At 43.8% G+C, this 20,228-nt stretch overlaps 1 long non-coding RNA gene across 1 annotated transcript in view; it reads left to right on the top strand.

Moving 5' to 3' along the window:
* LOC122466014 overlaps nt 1-20,046 on the top strand; it is a 38,300-nt gene extending 18,254 nt beyond the window's left edge. Inside the window, exons 2-3 of the long non-coding RNA XR_006291208.1 lie at nt 16,906-17,034; nt 19,083-20,046. This is a non-coding gene — a long non-coding RNA (uncharacterized LOC122466014). The remainder of the gene's footprint in view (nt 1-16,905; nt 17,035-19,082) is intronic.
* The last annotated feature ends 182 nt before the right edge of the window (nt 20,047-20,228 follow it).

The following is a 20,228-nucleotide window of genomic DNA, read 5'->3' as shown; positions in this document are numbered from 1 at the left end:
GACCCCCACACTTCTTGTCGAAGGTGCCTAGGGCAAGGTCACCAAAAGGACCAGTGTAGGATCTGCCACGAGTTCCATCCCAGAACTATTAAAGAAAGGGAACAGCAGCTTAAGGTTTTCCTAATGGAGGCAACTCTTCACCCCCACTCAGACCCCGGGGTGCGGAACACCGCACCCAGCACGTTTTCGTCGAAGTGAAGTGCCCTGGCACTCAATCCTGGGAATCAGTGCCGAAAAAGGACTCCTCCCGAGATGGTTGGCACTGGCATGGCTCCTCCTGTGGCCAGTTGGCCAGGCACCGGTCTCAGTCACCAGTGCCTCAGAAGAAGAAGCTGGAGAGGGAGCATTCTCCCATGGCTAAGTATAAGGAGCCAATGGCTGTGAGACCCCAGTTGGGCCACAGCACCAGGTCCCCAGGCAGGGCCACGTCGACTCCTGCCCAGGCGAGGCAGTTGAGTCTGGGCCCATCACGATTGCCGGACCCTACTGGCCAGCAACTGCCACTCCCTTCAACACCGGAGGTTTTTGAGGTGGTTCATGACTTGCTGCATCTCATGGTGCCGTTCTTGCCCCCTAGCACAGAGGTGGCTCCAGCCCCCTCTGCACCACCGCGACCCCAGGTGCAATCAAGAGGGAAGCCGGCGATGATGTCCTGGCGCTCTCTTTCACAGCACCCTCCGGCACCAACACCTCCAGAGAGAGAACCCAGTCAGTCCCTGAGCTTTGAACACTCAGTGCCCCGAAGCACAGCTCCTCCGTGGTCTTTGTATTTGGAGACCTCGGAGTCGGAGTCAGACTCCTACCGCTCTTATAAGAGCAGGAGTTCCAAGTCATGGCGAGAGAGCACTTAGATTCTTACCGCAAAACAATCCTTTTCTAGAACACTATCCCTATTCAGTTACTGGAGTTGTTCTTACCCTTGCAGTTATATCCCCAAGGTAAGTCACATATAGAGTTGGTTTTAAACACTTCATTACAGGTGAAATCCTGGCTCCGTTGACATGAATGGAAGTTTTGCCATTGACTTCAATAGGGCTAGGTTTTCACCCTACAAATTTAGACCCTTTCTTAATAAGTGAATTTGTTGACAAAAAGACCTTTATCATCTTCAGCTGTATTCATTATTGGCAAATATTCATCAAATAGTTTAGATGAATAATTTTTAGGCTGTGAATTATTTCTACTAATCTGTTTGTGTTGTGTGGTTGGTTATCTAAATCACATCACATTGTTTCAACTCCCTGAATGGATGACTGAAATATTTCTACCAAAAGAATAACTAATAGCAAAGAGTGACCATTATGGATGGTCCTATATTATTCAATGCATAAAAAACAAACAAGCCTTTCTAGGGGTTGTTTTGGGCCATCCAATAGAATTTGTGAGAAGAAAATTGGATCCCTTCTATAGGATAGCTTAAATTAAAACTATAGAAGGGATTTCATTGTCTAGTAAACTATAGATTGTAAATTACTTTCATATCACCATATTAGTTTTAATTATATTACATTCTATAGGACTTTTCATTGTTCCCTTTACAGAAATAATTAACTACCTGACTTAATTTTCAGACAAATAATTATTTGTGCTAAAACTTAGGAAACTTTCTGGATTCACAAAAACGTCCCCACACAGCTGCTAGCAGTTTGAAAATTGACAAATAGTTTGACCCTTTGAATCACAGCCAAACAAACTCAACTCTTCATCTATCACATTCTTTAAACTATCCACCCAGTTCCTGTTAGTTTGATTGAGACTAAGCCTCCCTCTTTCTGGTACTGTCCCTTCAGTGAGGTAGCCACGTGGCTCAACAACAGCCATGCAAAGTGCCTCTTGTGTCTTGGGGAGAGGCACATCCCTAATACATGTTTTATCTGCAAGTCCTCTCAAAAAGGACCCAGAAGTTGAGGGATACTTTCCTTATGTTGTTCCTGATAGGTCTATGATGCCTGCATCAGACCTGGATAGTCTAGCCACCCTCCCCCTGCCAAAAATGTCCCCACAGTTTTTTCTCAGCCAACTTAACCAAATTCCTAAAGGGCTTCTGGATGTTTTACTCCCAATTAGAAAGCCACCTCTTCCCTGGAACCTTAGTGTGGTCCTGGCAGGCTTAAGACTCTTCCACTGCCCTCCCCCCTTCCCCCCCGCCCCCAAGCTTTTGGCAACTTATTCTTTGTTCCATTTTATCCATTACAATAGCATTTTCAGTTGCAATTACCTCAGCCAGGAGAATTGGAGAAACTCAGGCTTCTATGGCAGGGCCTCCCAAAAGGATAAAGTTACCCTTATGTCCCATCCCAAATTTTTGTCCAAGATAGTCCCTGATTTTCATTTATGAATCTAAGTCATTTACCTGTTTTGTTTGTTTTGTTTTCTTCCCCCCCAGTTTGCGTATGAATCAAGGGGAGGCTAGGTGGCATATATTAGCTGTCCTTAGAGCACTATCCTATCTACAGAGGACTAAACTGTTTAGAGTCTCCCTGACACTCTTTATAGCATTTATTGAAAGGAAGACTATTTCAACCAAAAGGCTTTTGAAATGGGCATCCAGTTGCACTAGTGTCTGTGATGAGCTAGCCAGCGTAGATTCCCCCGGTCAGATTAGGATTCTTTCTATTGGAGCTCAGAGAGCATCTGCACCTTTCTTGAGGAGCATGCCCACCTCAGAAATACGCAGAGCAGCAACTTGGGCTTTAATCGATACCTTGAAGAAGCACTAGTCTCCAGTGGAAGCATCAGTATTTGCTGCTTCTCTTAGCAGAACTGTAATACATTTTCTGTTTGGGTAGACTACAAGTACCTGCTACCAATTTATGAGGTCACTTCTTGTGAGTCACCAAGAGTAGAATATTTATGGGCAATGACTCAAAGAAGAAGAAACACTTACTTAACTTATGGTAACTGTGGTTCTTTGAGATGTGTAGTCCATATTTTGTGTCTGTGTGTATACACACACATACAAACCGAGCATGACCCACCCAGCCTCCTTCCCCAGCACTACAGAGTCTTTAACATTTGGATTCTATATTGGTGAAGGAGCTGAGGGGTATTTGGGCCCACTCTATCCTCTTTGCCCTCTGTATAGGCATGAGGATCCTCAGAATTCATGTGCAGCTCCAATGGATACTGCTGGCCAAAATATTCCAATCTTGGGCACATGATCACTGAAAGTGGAATATATGTGGACAACACATTTTGAACAACCATTGTTACTGTAATGTAAGTAACCATCTCTTGTGTATTTACAGTATCATATTTGCATTTCCCTGCTGCCCTCTGTCTGTAAATCTCACAAGAAAAGAGCTATCCAAGTATTAATGAACAGGAGCAAAGAACAGCAGCAAACAGCGGAGTTTTGTGAGGGCGTTCTCCAGGTGAAGGCGACGAGACTAGATGATCCTTGGGGTGAGTCTGTCTGTCTGTCTGACTTCCTGTTGGGTTTTTGCTTGGTTGAAGATTAGTGTGGTCTGTTTTGGGAGCTGTGTGCTGAGCCAAACAGCCTGAAAAACAGGAGCAGCAAACAGGGGTTTTGTGTAGGAATGTGAGATGTATTCCTTCCAGGCCCCACTCTCAAGCAGAGACAGCCCTATGACAGAGTGAGAGAGCATAAGACAGAGCAAGCTACCAATGTAAGGGGAGTTTGGTTGAAGTGAGAGTTCAGCAGCAGGAGGAGGAGGCCGAGGGACTATAACCTAACAATTAGAAGGGTGCTAGAAAAGTCTCCTAAAAAAAGAAACATGGGGTGGGGGAAGAAACCAATACACCTACCAAACATATTCTAAATTTAACCCAATAAACCTTCACATGTCATTTCTCTCCACCCCCGCCCCCCATCAACAAAAATCCCTGCAAGAGTAAAAATTAATGTAGCAGAAGATGAGCAGCAGAGTGAGGGCAATCCAGTTTATTGCACTGAACACAGCATGTATAATTACCTGCCTTGTGGGAAGGTGGCATGTGTGTGTATGTGGTGCAAGCAGCTCATGGCCTCCTGGTTATGTCTACGCTGCTATTTAACACCTGCTGCTAGCTGATGCCAGCTGACTTGGGCTTGGGATGAGGGCCTCTTTAATGGCTGGAGTCTGGGCTCTAGGACCTTGTGAGGTGGAAGCGTCCAAGAGCTCAGGCTTCAGCCTGAGCCCAAACCTCTACACTGCAATTAAACAGCCCCTTAGCCCAATCCCCAGGAGTCTGAGTCAGCTGGCACAGGCCAGCTGCGGGTGTCTAATAGCAGTGTAGACATGCCATCAAAGACACAGTATGGGCTCTTGCCACCAAAGTGGCTGAACTGGAGGAGCTAAGGGGGAGAGAGTGTGCATAGAGGAGACTTTCAGGGATACAGTAGAGTGGTCCCACCCTAGTATGACAGCCACTGTCCTGTTAAGGAGGATGAAAGTCTTGGGGAAGGAGAACATCAAGCTGGAGTGGAGGGAAATATTCCTATAATTGGTACCCTCCTTCCAGATCATGTCATGGTAACCTCTCGCACTGAGGTTACCTCTTTGGGAGGGAACCCCAGTTAGTAGGAAGAACCAGGTAATAGTAATAGGGCGATTTGATTAGAAATATTGATAATTGGATTTGTAATGACCAGGAGAAGTGCATGGTAAATTGCCTGCTGGGTGCAAAGGTTGCAGATTTTATGAGACATCTAGACAGATGTATGTGCAGTGCTCGGGAGGAGCCAGTGATTGTGGTACATGTAGGTACCAGTGACATAGAAAAAGGTAGGAGACAGGTCCAGGAGGCCAAATTTAAGATCTTAGGTAAGAAATTAAAGTCCAGGACTTCCATAGTAACATTCTCTGATTATGTTTCAGAGTAGCAGCCGTGTTAGTCTGTATTAGCAAAAAGAAAAGGAGTACTGCTGGCACCTTAGAGACTAACAAATTTATTTGAGCATAAGCTTTCATGAGCTATAGCTCACTTCATTAGATGCATTCAGTGGAAAATACAGTGGGGAGATTTATATACATAGAGAACATGAAACCATGGGTGTTACCATACACACTGTAAGGAGAGTGATCGTTTAAGGTGAGCTATTACCAGCAGGAGAGCGGGGGGGGGGGGGGTGGGAGGGGGGAGAGAAAAGCTTTTGTAGTGATAATCAAGATGGGCCATTTCCAGCAGTTGACAAGAACGTCTGAGGAACAGTGGGGGGTGAGGTGCGGAAATAAACATGGGGAAATAGTTTTACTTTGTGTAATGACCCATCCACTCCCAGTCTCTATTCAAGCCTAAGTTAATTGTATCCAGTGTGCAAATTAATTCCAAATCAGCAGTCTCTCGTTGGAGTCTGTTTTTGAAGTTTTTTTGTTGAAGAATCATAGAATATCAGGGTTGGAAGGGACCCCAGAAGGTCATCTAGTCCAACCCCCTGCTCGAAGCAGGACCAATTCCCAGTTAAATCATCCCAGCCAGGGCTTTGTCAAGCCTGACCTTAAAAACCTCTAAGGAAGGAGATTCTACCACCTCCCTAGGTAACGCATTCCAGTGTTTCACCACCCTCTTAGTGAAAAAGTTTTTCCTAATATCCAATCTAAACCTCCCCCATTGCAACTTGAGACCATTACTCCTCGTTCTGTCATCTGCTACCACTGAGAACAGTCTAGAGCCATCCTCTTTGGAACCCCCTTTCAGGTAGTTGAAAGCAGCTATCAAATCCCCCCTCATTCTTCTCTTCTGCAGACTAAACAATCCCAGCTCCCTCAGCCTCTCCTCATAAGTCATGTGCTCTAGACCCCTAATCATTTTTGTTGCCCTTCGCTGGACTCTCTCCAATTTATCCACATCCTTCTTGTAGTGTGGGGCCCAAAACTGGACATAGTACTCCAGATGAGGCCTCACCAGTGTCGAATAGAGGGGAACGATCACGTCCCTCGATCTGCTCGCTACGCCCCTACTTATACATCCCAAAATGCCATTGGCCTTCTTGGCAACAAGGGCACACTGCTGACTCATATCCAGCTTCTCGTCCACTGTCACCCCTAGGTCCTTTTCCGCAGAACTGCTGCCTAGCCATTCGGTCCCTAGTCTGTAGCGGTGCATTGGATTCTTCCATCCTAAGTGTAGGACCCTGCACTTATCCTTATTGAACCTCATCAGATTTCTTTTGGCCCAAACCTCCAATTTGTCTAGGTCCTTCTGTATCCTATCCCTCCCCTCCAGCGTATCTACCACTCCTCCCAGTTTAGCATCATCCGCAAATTTGCTGAGAGTGCAATCCACACCATCCTCTAGATCATTTATGAAGATATTGAACAAAACCGGCCCCAGGACCGACCCCTGGGGCACTCCACTTGAGACCGGCTGCCAACTAGACATGGAGCCATTGATCACTACCCGTTGAGCCCGACAATCTAGCCAGCTTTCTACCCACCTTATAGTGCATTCATCCAGCCCATACTTCCTTAACTTGCTGACAAGAATGCTGTGGGAGACCGTGTCAAAAGCTTTGCTAAAGTCAAGAAACAATACATCCACTGCTTTCCCTTCATCCACAGAACCAGTAATCTCATCATAAAAGGCGATTAGATTAGTCAGGCATGACCTTCCCTTGGTGAATCCATGCTGACTGTTCCTGATGACTTTCCTCTCATGTAAGTGCTTCAGGATTGATTCTTTGAGGACCTGCTCCATGATTTTTCCAGGGACTGAGGTGAGGCTGACTGGCCTGTAGTTCCCAGGATCCTCCTTCTTCCCTTTTTTAAAGATTGGCACTACATTAGCCTTTTTCCAGTCATCCGGGACTTCCCCCGTTCGCCACGAGTTTTCAAAGACAATGGCCAAGGGCTCTGCAATCACAGCCGCCAATTCCTTCAGCACTCTCGGATGCAACTCGTCCGGCCCCATGGACTTGTGCACGTCCAGCTTTTCTAAATAGTCCCTAACCACCTCTATCTCCACAGAGGGCTGGCCATCTCTTCCCCATTCTGTGATGCCCAGCGCAGCAGTCTGGGAGCTGACCTTGTTAGTGAAAACAGAGGCAAAAAAAGCATTGAGTACATTAGCTTTTTCCACATCCTCTGTCACTAGGTTGCCTCCCTCATTCAGTAAGGGGCCCACACTTTCCTTGGCTTTCTTCTTGTTGCCAACATACCTGAAGAAACCCTTCTTGTTACTCTTGACATCTCTTGCTAGCTGCAGCTCCAGGTGCGATTTGGCCCTCCTGATATCTTTCCTACATGCCCGAGCAATATTTTTATACTCTTCCCTGGTCATATGTCCAACCTTCCACTTCTTGTAAGCTTCTTTTTTATGTTTAAGATCCGCTAGGATTTCACCATTAAGCCAAGCTGGTCGCCTGCCATATTTACTATTCTTTCGACTCATCGGGATGGTTTGTCCCTGTAACCTCAACAGGGATTCCTTGAAATACAGCCAGCTCTCCTGGACTCCCTTCCCCTTCATGTTAGTCCCCCAGGGGATCCTGGCCATCTGTTCCCTGAGGGAGTCGAAGTCCAGGGTCCGTATCCTGCTGCTTACCTTTCTTCCCTGCGTCAGGATCCTGAACTCAACCAACTCATGGTCACTGCCTCCCAGATTCCCATCCACTTTTGCTTCCCCCACTAATTCTACCCGGTTTGTGAGCAGCAGGTCAAGAAAAGCGCCCCTAGCACTTGCGCCGGGAAATTGTCCCCTACGCTTTCCAAAAACTTCTTGGATTGTCTATGCACCGCTGTATTGCTCTCCCAGCAGATATCAGGAAAATTAAAGTCACCCATGAGAATCAGGGCATGCGATCTAGTAGCTTCCGTGAGTTGCCGGAAGAAAGCCTCATCCACCTCATCCCCCTGGTCCGGTGGTCTATAGCAGACTCCCACCACTACATCACTCTTGTTGCACACACTTCTAAACTTAATCCAGAGACACTCAGGTTTTTCCACAGTTTCGTACCGGAGCTCTGAGCAGTCATACTGCTCCCTTACATACAGTGCTACTCCCCCACCTTTTCTGCCCTGCCTGTCCTTCCTGAACAGTTTATAACCATCCATGACTGTACTCCAGTCATGTGAGTTATCCCACCAAGTCTCTGTTATTCCAATCACGTCATAGTTCCTTGACATCACCAGGACCTCCAGTTCTTCCTGCTTGTTTCCAAGGCTTTGTGCATTTGTATATAAGCACTTGAGATAACCTGTTGATCGCCCCTCATTCCCAGTATGAGGCAGGAGACCTCCCCTCACAGACATTCCTGCCTGTGCTTCCTCCCGGTATCCCGCTTTCCCACTTACCTCAGGGCTTTGGTCTCCTTCCCCCGGTGAACCTAGTTTAAAGCCCTCCTCACTAGGTTAGCCAGCCTGCTGGCAAAGATGCTCTTCCCTCTCTTCGTAAGATGGAGCCCGTCTCTGCCCAGCACTCCTCCTTCATGGAACACCATCCCATGGTCAAAGAATCCAAAGCCTTCTCTCCGACACCACCTGCGTAGCCATTCGTTGACTTCCAAAGAAGTCAAAGAATTGCAACTTTTAGGTCTAATAGAGTGACCAGAGAGATTGAAGTGTTCTCCGACTGGTTTTTGAATGTTATAATTCTTGACATCTGATTTGTGTCCATTTATTCTTTTACGTAGAGACTGTCCAGTTTGACCAATGTACATGGCAGGGGGGCATTGCTGGCACATGATGGCATATATCACATTGGTGGATGTGCAGGCGAACGAGCCTCTGATAGTGTGGCTGATGTGATTAGGCCCTATGATGGTGTCCCCTGACTAGATATGTGGACACAGTTGGCAACGGGCTTTGTTGCAAGGATAGGTTCCTGGGTTAGTGGTTCTGTTGTGTGGTTGCTGGTGAGTATTTGCTTCAGGTTGGGGGGCTGTCTGTAAGCAAGGACTGGCCTGTCTCCCAAGATCTGTGAGAGTGATGGGTCATCCCTCAGGATAGGTTGTAGATCCTTGATGATGCGTTGGAGAGGTTTTAGTTGGGGGCTAAAGGTGATGGTTAGTGGGGTTCTGTTGTTATCTTTGTTGGGCCTGTCCTGTAGTAGGTGACTTCTGGGTACTCTTCTGGCTCTGTCAATTAGTTTCTTCACTTCAATAGGTGGGTATTGTAGTTGTAAGAATGCTTGATAGAGCATTGTAGGTGTCTGTCTCTTGGAGGTGTCTGTCTCTGTCTGAGGGGTTAGAGCAAATGCGGTTGTATCGTAGAGCTTGGCTGTAGACAATGGATCGTGTGGTGTGGTCTGGATGAAAGCTGGACGCATGTAGGTAGGAATAGCGGTCAGTAGGTTTCTGGTATAGGGTGGTGGTTATGTGACAATCGCTTATTAGCACCGTAGTGTCCAGGAAGTGGATCTCTTGTGTGGACTGGTCCAGGCTGAGGTTGATGTTGGGATGGAAATTGTTGAAATCATGGTGGAATTCCTCAAGGGCTTCTTTTCCATCAGTCCAGATAATGAAGATGTCATCAATATAGCGCAAGCAGAGTAGGGGCATTAGGGGACGAGAGTTGAGGAAGCGTTGTTCTAAGTCAGCCATAAAAATGTTGGCATACTGTGGGGCCATGCGAGTACCCATAGCAGTGCCACTGATTTGAAGGTATACATTGTCCCCAAATGTGAAATAGTTATGGGTGAGGACAAAATCAAAGTTCAGCCACCAGGTTTGCCGTGACATTATCGGGGATACTGTTCCTGACGGCTTGTAGTCCATTTTTGTGTGGAATGTTGGCGTAGAGGGCTTCTGCATCCATAGTCGCTAGGATGGAGTTTTCAGGAAGATCACTGATGGATTGTAGTTTCCTCAGGAAGTCAGTGGTGTCTCGAAGATAGCTGGGAGTGCTGGTAGCGTAGGGCCTGAGTAGGGAGTCTACATAGCCAGACAATCCTGCTGTCAGGGTGCCAATGCCTGAGATGATGGGGCGTCCAAGATTTCCAGGTTTATGGATTTTGGGTAGCAGATAGAATACTCCAGGTCAGGGTTCCAGGGGTGTGTCTGTGCGGATTTGTTCTTGTGCTTTTTTCAGGGAGTTTCTTGAGCAAACGGTGTAGTTTCTTTTGGTAACCCTCAGTGGGATCAGAGGGTAATGGCTTGTAGAAGGTGGTGTTGGAGAGCTGCCTAGCAGCCTCTTGTTCATATTCCGACCTATTCATGATGACAACCTCCTTTGTCAGCCTTTTTGATTATGATGTCAGAGTTGTTTCTGAGGCTATGGATGGCATTGTGTTCTGCACAGCTGAGGTTATGGGGCAAGTGATGCTGCTTTTCCACAATTTCAGCCCGTGCACGTCGGCGGAAGCACTCTATGTAGAAGTCCAGTCTGGTTCGACCTTCAGGAGGAGTCCACCCAGAATCCTTCTTTTTGTAGTCTTGGTAGGAAAGTCTCTGTGGGTTATTATGTTGTTCAGAGGTGTGTTGGAAATATTCCTTGAGTCGGAGATGTCGAAAATCGGATTCTAGGTCACCACAGAACTGTATCATGTTTGTGGGGGTGAAGGGGCAAAAGGAGAGGCCCCGAGATAGGACAGATTCTTCTGCTGGGCTAAGAGTATAGTTGGATAGATTAACGATATTGCTGGGTGGGTTAAGGGAGCCACTGTTGTGATCACTCTCCTTACAGTGTGTATGGTAACACCCATTGTTTCATGTTCTCTATGTATATAAATCTCCCCACTGTATTTTCCACTGAGTGCATCCGATGAAGTGAGCTGTAGCTCACGAAAGCTTATGCTCAAATAAATTTGTTAGTCTCTCAGGTGCCACAAATACTCCTATTCTCTGATATGCTTCTAGTACCATGTGCAGGTCCAGAAAGATAGGCAGAACTGCAGGGTCTCAATGAGTGGATGAGGGTTTTAGGTTTATTAGCAACTGGGAACGGAGAAGCCTAGAGAGGAAGGATGGGCTCCACCTAAACCAAAAATGCAACGAGACTGATATATAAAATTAAAAAGTTGTAGTGGATTTTTTTAAACTGAGGGCTGAGGGAAAGCCAACGGATGCAGAGGACCACATGGTTCCGGTGGAGACACCCCTAAGGATGATTTTATTAAAGATTGAACTCTATATCCTAGTAAAGAGGAGCGAATAGAAGTTGGTAAAGTACAGGTAGGAGCTAGTGAGAAACGTAAGAATCCCGTTTAAATATAACACATGAAGGCAAGCAAATGACTATTGACAAAACGTATAAGTGCTTATATATAAACACTAGCAGTCTAAATACTAAAAAAATGTATATATTGGAATTGGAAATTCACACAACACACAGTCAGCCTGTGGAACTCATTGCCAGGGAATGTTAGGAAGGGCAAAATTACAATTGGGTTAAAAAAGAATTAGGTAAGTTCTTGGAAGATAGGTCCATTGATGGCTATTAGCCAAGATGGTCAGCAATGCAACCCAGTGCTCAAGGTGTTGCTAAACTTTCAGCTGCTGGAAGCTGGGACTGGATTATAGGGGATGGAACACTCAAAATTACCATATTTTGTTCATTTCCTCTGAGGTATTTGGCACTGGCCACTGTTAGAAGACTAGATACTGGGCTAGATGAACCATTGGTCTGACCCAGATGGGCATTCTCATGTAATTTTATAACAGGATGAATGGCAGGTAAGTATTGTTATCCCTATCATACAGATAAACTGTGGCACAGAGTAGGGTGACCAGACAGCAAATGTGAAAAATAGGGATGGGGGTGGGGGATAATAGGAGCCTATATAAGAAAAAGACCCCAAAATCAGGATTGTCCCTATAAAATTGGGACATCTGGTTACCCTAGCACAGAGAGACTATAGATCAGTCCTGCTTTCAGTGAAGTCGATGGCAAAAACTATCTCTGACATGGTTTCAGCCTAAATTAATAGGGATGATCTTGTGCTGAAGATATGAGAGTTATATATAAATTATGTTCCCAGTGCTGCCACAGACTTTGTGTGAATTCAACCAAATCACTTATGCTTTTTGTACCTCACTTTCCTCATCTCTCTCTCTCTCTCTCTCAGGAGTACTTCAAATTTATTCCTTCTTTGTTTTTGTAGTAGTACATATTAAATACATATTTTTCTTAGTGTATAAGAATATATATCCATATCCAATAACAGAAGCCTTGCAAAAGCAACTTAATAAATGTGATAATGCCATGCCTTGACTTTGGTCATTCTGATTATCATTTTACTATAACTCACATACTTCCATTCCAGCATTATTTTAGCAGCCAAGATTCCCACAAACTGCTAGAGCTGGAGGATAACACGATAAGTTTTCCGACGAAGGGCTGTATTTTTTTCAAATGCGAACCATTTTTGAGACAGCAGCCACTAAAATTAGGTCAGAGTTGATGTAAATCAAGATGGGGGAGGGGAAGATGGTAATCAGAGTGGCATGGTTCAATATCTCATGAAACAAACTGCCATATATCTTTGGAAGACTGGGATTCTTCGTCTTCCAGTGGCCTTTAAATAGTCAATGATTCATCAGACCAGGCAAAAGTACAGGCCTTTTACTAGACAGAGCATGATGCTTTCAAGTATCTTGTGCCAGTTACCTAATTCTGTCCCAACCCTGGTGTGATGAGCAGGAGCAGAGAGACTCTTAAATTAATATCTTTTGTTCATGCAGTTATGCATGAGATGTGTAAAGCTTTTTATGCACACGCTCCACCTCTTTTGGAACTGCAATAATCTCACACTGTGCACGCAGTCCTTGGATTTGATAATAGCTGCTTACGTGAAAGGGAGGCTCTGCTGTCTGCTTTTCTAATTCTATTTGCATTTCTTTGTAAAACATCCTTTCCATCCCGAGCCATTTGGAAGAAGAGCAGCTACTTTTCAGTAGCGGATGCTGTCAGTTTCTGGAGAGGATGGACAGACCAAAGCCACAGACGCTATTCTTGGCATTTCAAAGTCAATTAAGTTTAAAACTCATATACTGTGTAACCAGCAAAAGGAAAAAGGGATTCTGACTCATACTCCACATAAAATTAATGAGAACTCGTTATCTCTCCTGGCTACATACATTTCTATGTGAGACAACAGCGTATCAGAAAAAGGGCAGTGGCTTTCTGACAGGAGAGCAACTGATGAAAATTTAAAGGTTTGCACCATTAGACAGATTCTGACATGGAATCCTTGTTTTCCTCTATGCACCACTGTGCTCTCTCTCTTTTCATTATTTCTTCCCCATATCTCTTACGGTCTGCCTTCTTTTCCTTTGGCTCTCTTTCACTTCATCTTTACTGATTTACCGCTCTTCTGGTTTCTCTTGTGCTCACCTGTAGCTCTGCCTCTTCCAGATTATCTTATCCTTTCCCCGGCTTTACTTGTTGGCAAATTCATTGAGACGGAACCAAGACAATGCCAGGCTACTAGCATAGTGCAAGATCTGACTCCACACCAGAGGATGGACTCTTGAAGGCTTTAGCAGCGTAGTACACCTAGTAGACTTAAGTACTCTGCACTGTGCCCTTGTAGACAGAAAACTAGGCAAGTAACACGAGCATCTTGGAAAGTAAGTACCTTATCTCAGAATCATAAAATCATAGGACTGGACGGGACCTTGAGAGGGCATCTAGTCCAGTCCCCTGCACTAATGGCAGGACTAAGTATTATCTAGACCAGAGCTTCTCAAACTATCTGATGTGGGGGGACCAGCAATTTTTTTTCCCAACGTGCGCGCAGACCAGCACCGGTCCGCGGACCACCACTTTGAGTAACACTGGTCTAGACCATCCCTGACAGGTGTTTGTCTAACCTGCTCTTAAACACCTCCAGTGATGGCGATTTCACAACCTCCCTAGGAAATTTATTCCAGGCCTTAATTGCACTGACAGTAAGGATTTTTTCCTAATTTCCAACCTAAGCCTCCCTTGCTGCAATTTAAGTCCATTGCTTCTTGTCCTATTCTCAGAAGTTAAGAAAAACAATTTTTCTCCCTCCTCCTTGTAACAACCTTTTACGTACTTGAAAACTGTTATCATGTCCCCTCTCAGACTTCTCTGTTCCAGACTAAACAAACCCAATTCTTTCAATCTTCCCTCATAGGTCATGTTTTCTTCACCTTTAATCATTTTTGTCGTTCTTCTCTGGACTTTCTCCAGTTGGTCCACATCTTTCCTGAAATGTGGCACCCAGAACTGGACACAATACTCCAGTTGAAGCCTAATCACTTTGAGAATGTTCTCCTCCCTCCCTCCCTCCCTCACCCCCCTCTCCCCCACCCCTAACCTGTTTAGAATCCATCTTACTCTATCATAGCTCTTAAGATTGTAATTATTTATTAGTGTCTAATCTATTAAGCACAGATACCTAATAATGGTATTCCACTGGACTGGGAAGGGCAGTGGGCGGCAGGTTCTGATCTCAGTACACCAATGTGAATCTGGAATAACTTCATTCATGCCAGTGGAGTCTCACTAGATTTATATTGGTGTAACTAAGAATTTGCCTCTGTATGTTAACTTTAAAAAAAGATACCGTCATTCACATCCTGAGCCTGATTTATCAGTTTTTACACTAGTAACTCCATTGATTTCAGTTGAGTTATTTTAGTTTACACCAGTGTAACTGGCCTAATAGTGGTGGCTCAGGCCCACCGATTTTTTTCCAAGTATTTTCTAAAATTTTCATTGTTTCACGTGGGTTTTTATCACTTCAAACCATAGCAGTTAGATTTTACCCCAGTATTTGTGCTTTTAGAGGTGGCAACTCCAGGTTCTGTCTCAAAAACAGAGAAGAAAAATAATCCTTAAATCCTTGGAGAAAATATTTGATCATTGCTTTCTGTTCTTTCAAGAAGACTGACAAAATGAGACAAAATTTATCAGGTTTTAGTTCATGGTGATTCAATGTATTATGAAACATCTCAATTAATTATGTCTGTTAAATGCAAGGTATTAGAACTATAATTTCATGCCTCATAACCCTATAGCATCCTCAGTGTTTTACCATTGCTAAACAGTTATCAGGATGTTATATTTGCTCCCTTACGGATTCAAAAAATTTTTCCAGTCACTAGATTTTATTGCAAATTTAGATCAGGACAACAGAGGCATATTGTTTCCTTGCAATTGTTCCCAATAGAAGTCACAACTATAAATCCAGAAAAAATGAACCCCAGTGATAAATCAGGTTAAAAAAAAAAACCACAATGTATGATGTCCAATGTTCCCATAAAAACACACTTCCTGCCATAGATTTCCTTTTTGTGGATTCATGACAGACAAGCAAATCACCTATTTCTTTCCCCTTCCTTTGCAGCAAGGACATCAGTCATTAGAACAAAAGCTTCCCATTTCCCTCTTTTCAGCCTTTCTAACTATACATAAGGGATGCTATGGGAAGGCAGTTCACTGCTTTTTAATTTTGACTACCATTTCTCCCTGTTCTGATAAATGTGTCCCCTTCCTATACTGTAAAGCTTCATCTATAGGGCACTTATGCTAGTGCTACAATAAAAAGCTCACACAAAAACACCTGCAGACAGTGTTCTTCCAGGGACAATCTTCATAACCTCTCTACAATTCTCCCAACTGTCCATGGCCAATACAGCAGAATTTCCAAGAACCCAACCTCAGATTCCCTGTTTTAAAATAAAGGCATCAAGTGTGACTGTGGTTAGAGTTGAATATAGAATTCCATCCTAAGCCCTAGTTTGTACTCTTCTCTAACTTTGGATGGCAATAAGTAATTTGTTTGGAAATTGGGATACTTAAAATACGTAGAAAAAGATTCCTCCGCTCCCCAAAGAATTAAGAAAACTGTTAAAAGATGATCTTTTACTTAAATTGAAAAATGCTTTGCATCTTATTTATTTCACATTGTGATATTTTTGGGCATTGCTATGTTCTCAGCAGTAATAATTTTCAGAATTCCCAGTGTCACAACGGATGACTCCTCACATGCTCAGCACAGGGCATGTCTCATAGATGTGGCATTTTCAAAAAGAGATTTTTAAGAATGCACATCCTACTGGATTGCAGCCATATCACATGGGAAGGAATCAGGCTAGACAAGCCATTTTCACGATCTTGGGAAACATCCTACCAGTTAGCTACTATTCTCTATGATTATGTTCTCTGATTGTAGAGGACTACAGAAGTTTATTAGAATCAGAGAAGAAGATGGGGAAAAGGCAGATAGCGGGGCAGGTGAGACTGGAGAGAGAAACCTGGAGGAGAGAGGACAAGATGAACACTGGTTGAAAAATAAAGCTGCAAATCTTAACAATAGCTATTCTTGCAATATTTTCAAAATTTCCTGGCTTTGATAAGGTCAAACTTGCAAGAAGGTAGGGTTTTTTCCGGGGGAGGGATTATCTGGTCCTGGCCAAAAATAGAGAGTGGTGGTGTTACAAAATATATATTTTAACAAATTTTCTTTTGCTTTTTCAACCCTCAGAAAATTATTTCAGTTTGGTTCAGCTCAAGCTGCGGGCAATTCCCATTTTGTCCGTACAAATTTACTCATCCCTAATTGCTTTTAACCTTGTTCACTTTGATTCACAGAGGAAGGATGGTGAAATTGATTAGGACTAGGAAAATGAGTGTGATCATTTAAGAACCTCTTGAGATATGACTCCAAAATAAAGTCTGGCCTTAATTCAATCCAAAAGCTTTTAGTTAGAGCTAAAAGTTCAAAAGCATCTAAATGACTTAGGAGCTTGTCACTTTTAAAAATGAGACTTGGGTTCCTAAGTCACTTAGCTGCTTTTGAAAATGTTATACTATAACAGCGTTACTATTAATACTTGAAAGTTTGGTTCTGATATGAAGCTGTCAGTGTCACTAGATGGTGCGGCCAAGCAATTTTGCTTTGCTTGAGGGAAAATGGCATATTTCGAATGGTTTATAGTTACTTTATTCCAGAGATATGGATTATGCTAAAATAAATTGGATTGCAGTTTATTTTTCTCTCGGTTTAACTTTGGGTAACTTAAATATAACTGAATATTTTCTATGCACTTTGAAGATGAAAAGTGGAGCATCAAGTGCAAAGAGACCTTTAACGTCTATATCTAGTCAACAACAAGCCTGTCTGTTCATTTGCCAAGCAAGGAGAGGAGCTACAAGATTTGGGAACTGAAGATTCTAGACACAGGTAGACTGAGATTATAGAGGAAAATGAAGATATTTCTAAGATCTAAGAACTTGAATAACATAGAATCATAGAATATCAGGGTTGGAAGGGACCTCAGGAGGTCATCTAGTCCAACTGGTCCTTTAAGAGGGAACAGGGTCAATGCACCTGTGCCTTGTTAGCTGAACCCAATTAAGTTTAAAAGAGGGCAGCTGGGCTTGGAAGAAAAGGGAAATTCATTGAGTCAAATATAGGAAGCTAAAGCACCGGCCTTTCCTGGGAGGAGCTATTCTTAAAAGGGGCCTTACTGGAGAAAAGCCTAGGATGGTGTTGCCCTGAGAACATAGCATAGAAGCAGCACTACCAGAGTTGCCTGGGAGGGGAGACAATGAGAGCCTGAGAGGTAAAAATCTTTGGGGTTTGTAGCCCAAGCTTAGCTGGGGAACTGGTTTTTTTGTTTATGTTTGGACAGTAAAAATGCTCAAGAGACTCTGGGCATGGCAGTGGGTTAGTGGAAGCTGGGGAGAAGCCCAACCTTGTTACAACCTGGAGCATTTTAAATATGTTGATCTGTAGCTTTGTAAATGTCACTGATTGTTTTTGCTGTCAACCTTCTTCTCATTAAAATTCAATCTTCCAGTGCAGCTTTCCTTGCAGACATTTTTGAAAGCATATGTATAAGCTACTAGAAATTGCTAAGCCTAAGATAAATAGGGAACAAACTAACAGCAGCAGGCTATGGTATAATAAAATGCCAGTGCAATTATTTTCTATTACTGTACTACAATATATATCCATTTGTAACAACTAAAAGTGCAATTATACTCTCTTCTGTTCAATGCCTGTGCTCTGTTCATGCAGTGTGCCAAACCTTGCAGTTACGCTATCTGAAAGCCTAAGTGGGGGAGGCGGAGGCAAAGCCCAGGCTAAAAATAAAAGATTTACGATGTACCTACAGCACAAAATGAGTGAGGGCCTGATCCTGCAAGATGGAGTGCTGTGAACTCCTACGTCTACACTGCACGCCTCCTTCAGCGGAGTGTAGAGTACCCACATGTCTAGCCCCCTTAGCATGGGTAAAAATAGCCATGTAGACCATGAGGCATGGTTTAGGTGAGTAAAGACATGCCTGAAGGGTGGGGGTCTGAATTCAAGTACATACCCTGCATGGTTGTTTACTCACCCACAGTGTGGTTCCCCATAGCAGCGTAGTGTCCGGCTGCCTCCCTGCTTCTGAAGCTTTTCCCTGCCAGAGGGTAAGACACTCTGGCAGCAAGGAATCCAATGCCTTTCCCAACTGCCTTCCTCCACCACAGCCTTTCCCCACTGTAGTGAAAGGCTCCGCAGCAGGGTGCTGCGGAAGCCTTTGCCTGCTGCCTCCCCTCTGCCAGAGCCTTTCATCGATACATGTCGCTACACATGCTGCTGCCAGTGATGTGCAGTGTAGACATAGCCCATGTGATCTGAGAACAGCTAGCACATCTCAGGGGGTATTGCCTTACAGGATTGGAACCTAAGAATATAAAACTTGCCAGTGGTGCAGATTCGCTATTGAATAAAAACTTTCTTTCAAATTGTTTTGTTATAGTAGAATACAGAAATAGTACAAGACAGACACTTTAGTCTAAGCATATTGCTCTAACACATAGGCACACTTTCAGAAAAGCTGGGAAGGATAAGACAATTAAAACAACTAATTGTTTCTGGGATCAAATACTTTTTCCCTATAGCTTTCAATGTTTCTGATCATAGGTATTGTCTTGTTATCATCTGAAACTTCAGTGAACCAGTTTTGGAACATGAGATTTATGGATTTTCATCATCTTGTGGCACTGATCTTTGCACTTAAGATTAGAATGTGGATCAGTATTGTCAGCTGTAAAGTGATAGAATTACACAAGAGAATTTGACTAAAAAATGAGCCTCATGCAAATGGTTCATTTTCTGCCATTTCTAGTATGAAGTTGATTATCCTATGTGCCTCCTAAACTTAACATTTTAGTGAATTCAGTCTTTAGAGATCCAGAATACATTATATTCACACTGTACTATTTTTGTTTGTTTTACAGATGAGATATAGAAGTTGCATCATGTGTTAATGGTGATTGATTGTGTTAAAGTGACTGGACTGAAGCATATGTTCTAACTGGAGATGCCTTTTATTTTAAAAGTGGTTTGATTTTTTTTCTTAATTTAGCATTCTGTGCACACTCCAAAGTGCAAAAAGATCGTTCAGTTACCACCAACTTTCCTTGTTGAAGCACAGCCCAGCTGATTGTGTTAGGGCCTACACATATTGTACTTGCCTGCATGCAAACATTTTAAAGAACAATTCTTTTAAATGAACTGGGAATCTATGCGACACTTTGCCTCCCATTTTTGAAAGGGTTTTGTGAGTAGTGTTGGCTTATCTTCTTTTTGTCCAACAATCTAAATAATCCAGAATAGCCAGCAGTTTTAATATAACAAATGCCTGGACCTTTTGCCTCACGGCCTCCTCCATTTTGCGGGGAGTGGCTCTGGGTTCTCCCAGATGAGTTGCCCAGATTCTATTTGGATACAGTGTTGCATGAGATGAGCCTTCCCAGCCAGAAGACAAACACCTTTTGAGAAGGCTTTTACTAAGCCTCTTACCTGGGCCCTCTGTTCTGGGCGAAGGTGAGCACTTGAGCCCCCAGGTCTGATGCAGGGGGATAAAGAGTGGTAAATAAGCTCTCTTGCTCCTTCCAGGTGTTGGGAGGTTAACATTGTAGACCTGAGTTAGTTTAGAAGTCAGTTAGTTTAGAAGTCAGGTTTAGAAAACTATAACTGATCACACAAATCAAGGTCAGAAGGCTACACAGAGAGAGAGAGAGTGTCACAACTCCGTGAAGCTTGAATTGATTGGGGTTCCCAGGTGTTGGTGGCAGCTGAGGGTCCAGAGTGCTGGAGACAGGCAGAGCCCCAAGCACATTCAGTCAGGAGAAGATGAAGTCCCAGTGGAACTGATGCAGATTTTGGATCCAGGCATCAGAGCACTTATTTGAGCATGGGTAGGGGTTTTTGTAGGGAAAGAACAATGGTTCAAGGGAGAACACTAGATTTGTTTATGGGTAAACTGATGGCTCAAGAGAGTATACCAAAGTTGTTTTCTTCAGGGTAGACAATAGGAACTGATCATTCCAGGCTATGGGCGGTGTTCCTTCGAGGGAGCTCACAATGCAATTAGGCAGCTT

Source organism: Chelonia mydas, chromosome 1 (genome assembly GCF_015237465.2).
Source record: "Chelonia mydas isolate rCheMyd1 chromosome 1, rCheMyd1.pri.v2, whole genome shotgun sequence".
NCBI lineage: Eukaryota > Metazoa > Chordata > Testudines > Cheloniidae > Chelonia > Chelonia mydas.
This window is presented reverse-complemented; position numbering and strand designations above follow the sequence as displayed.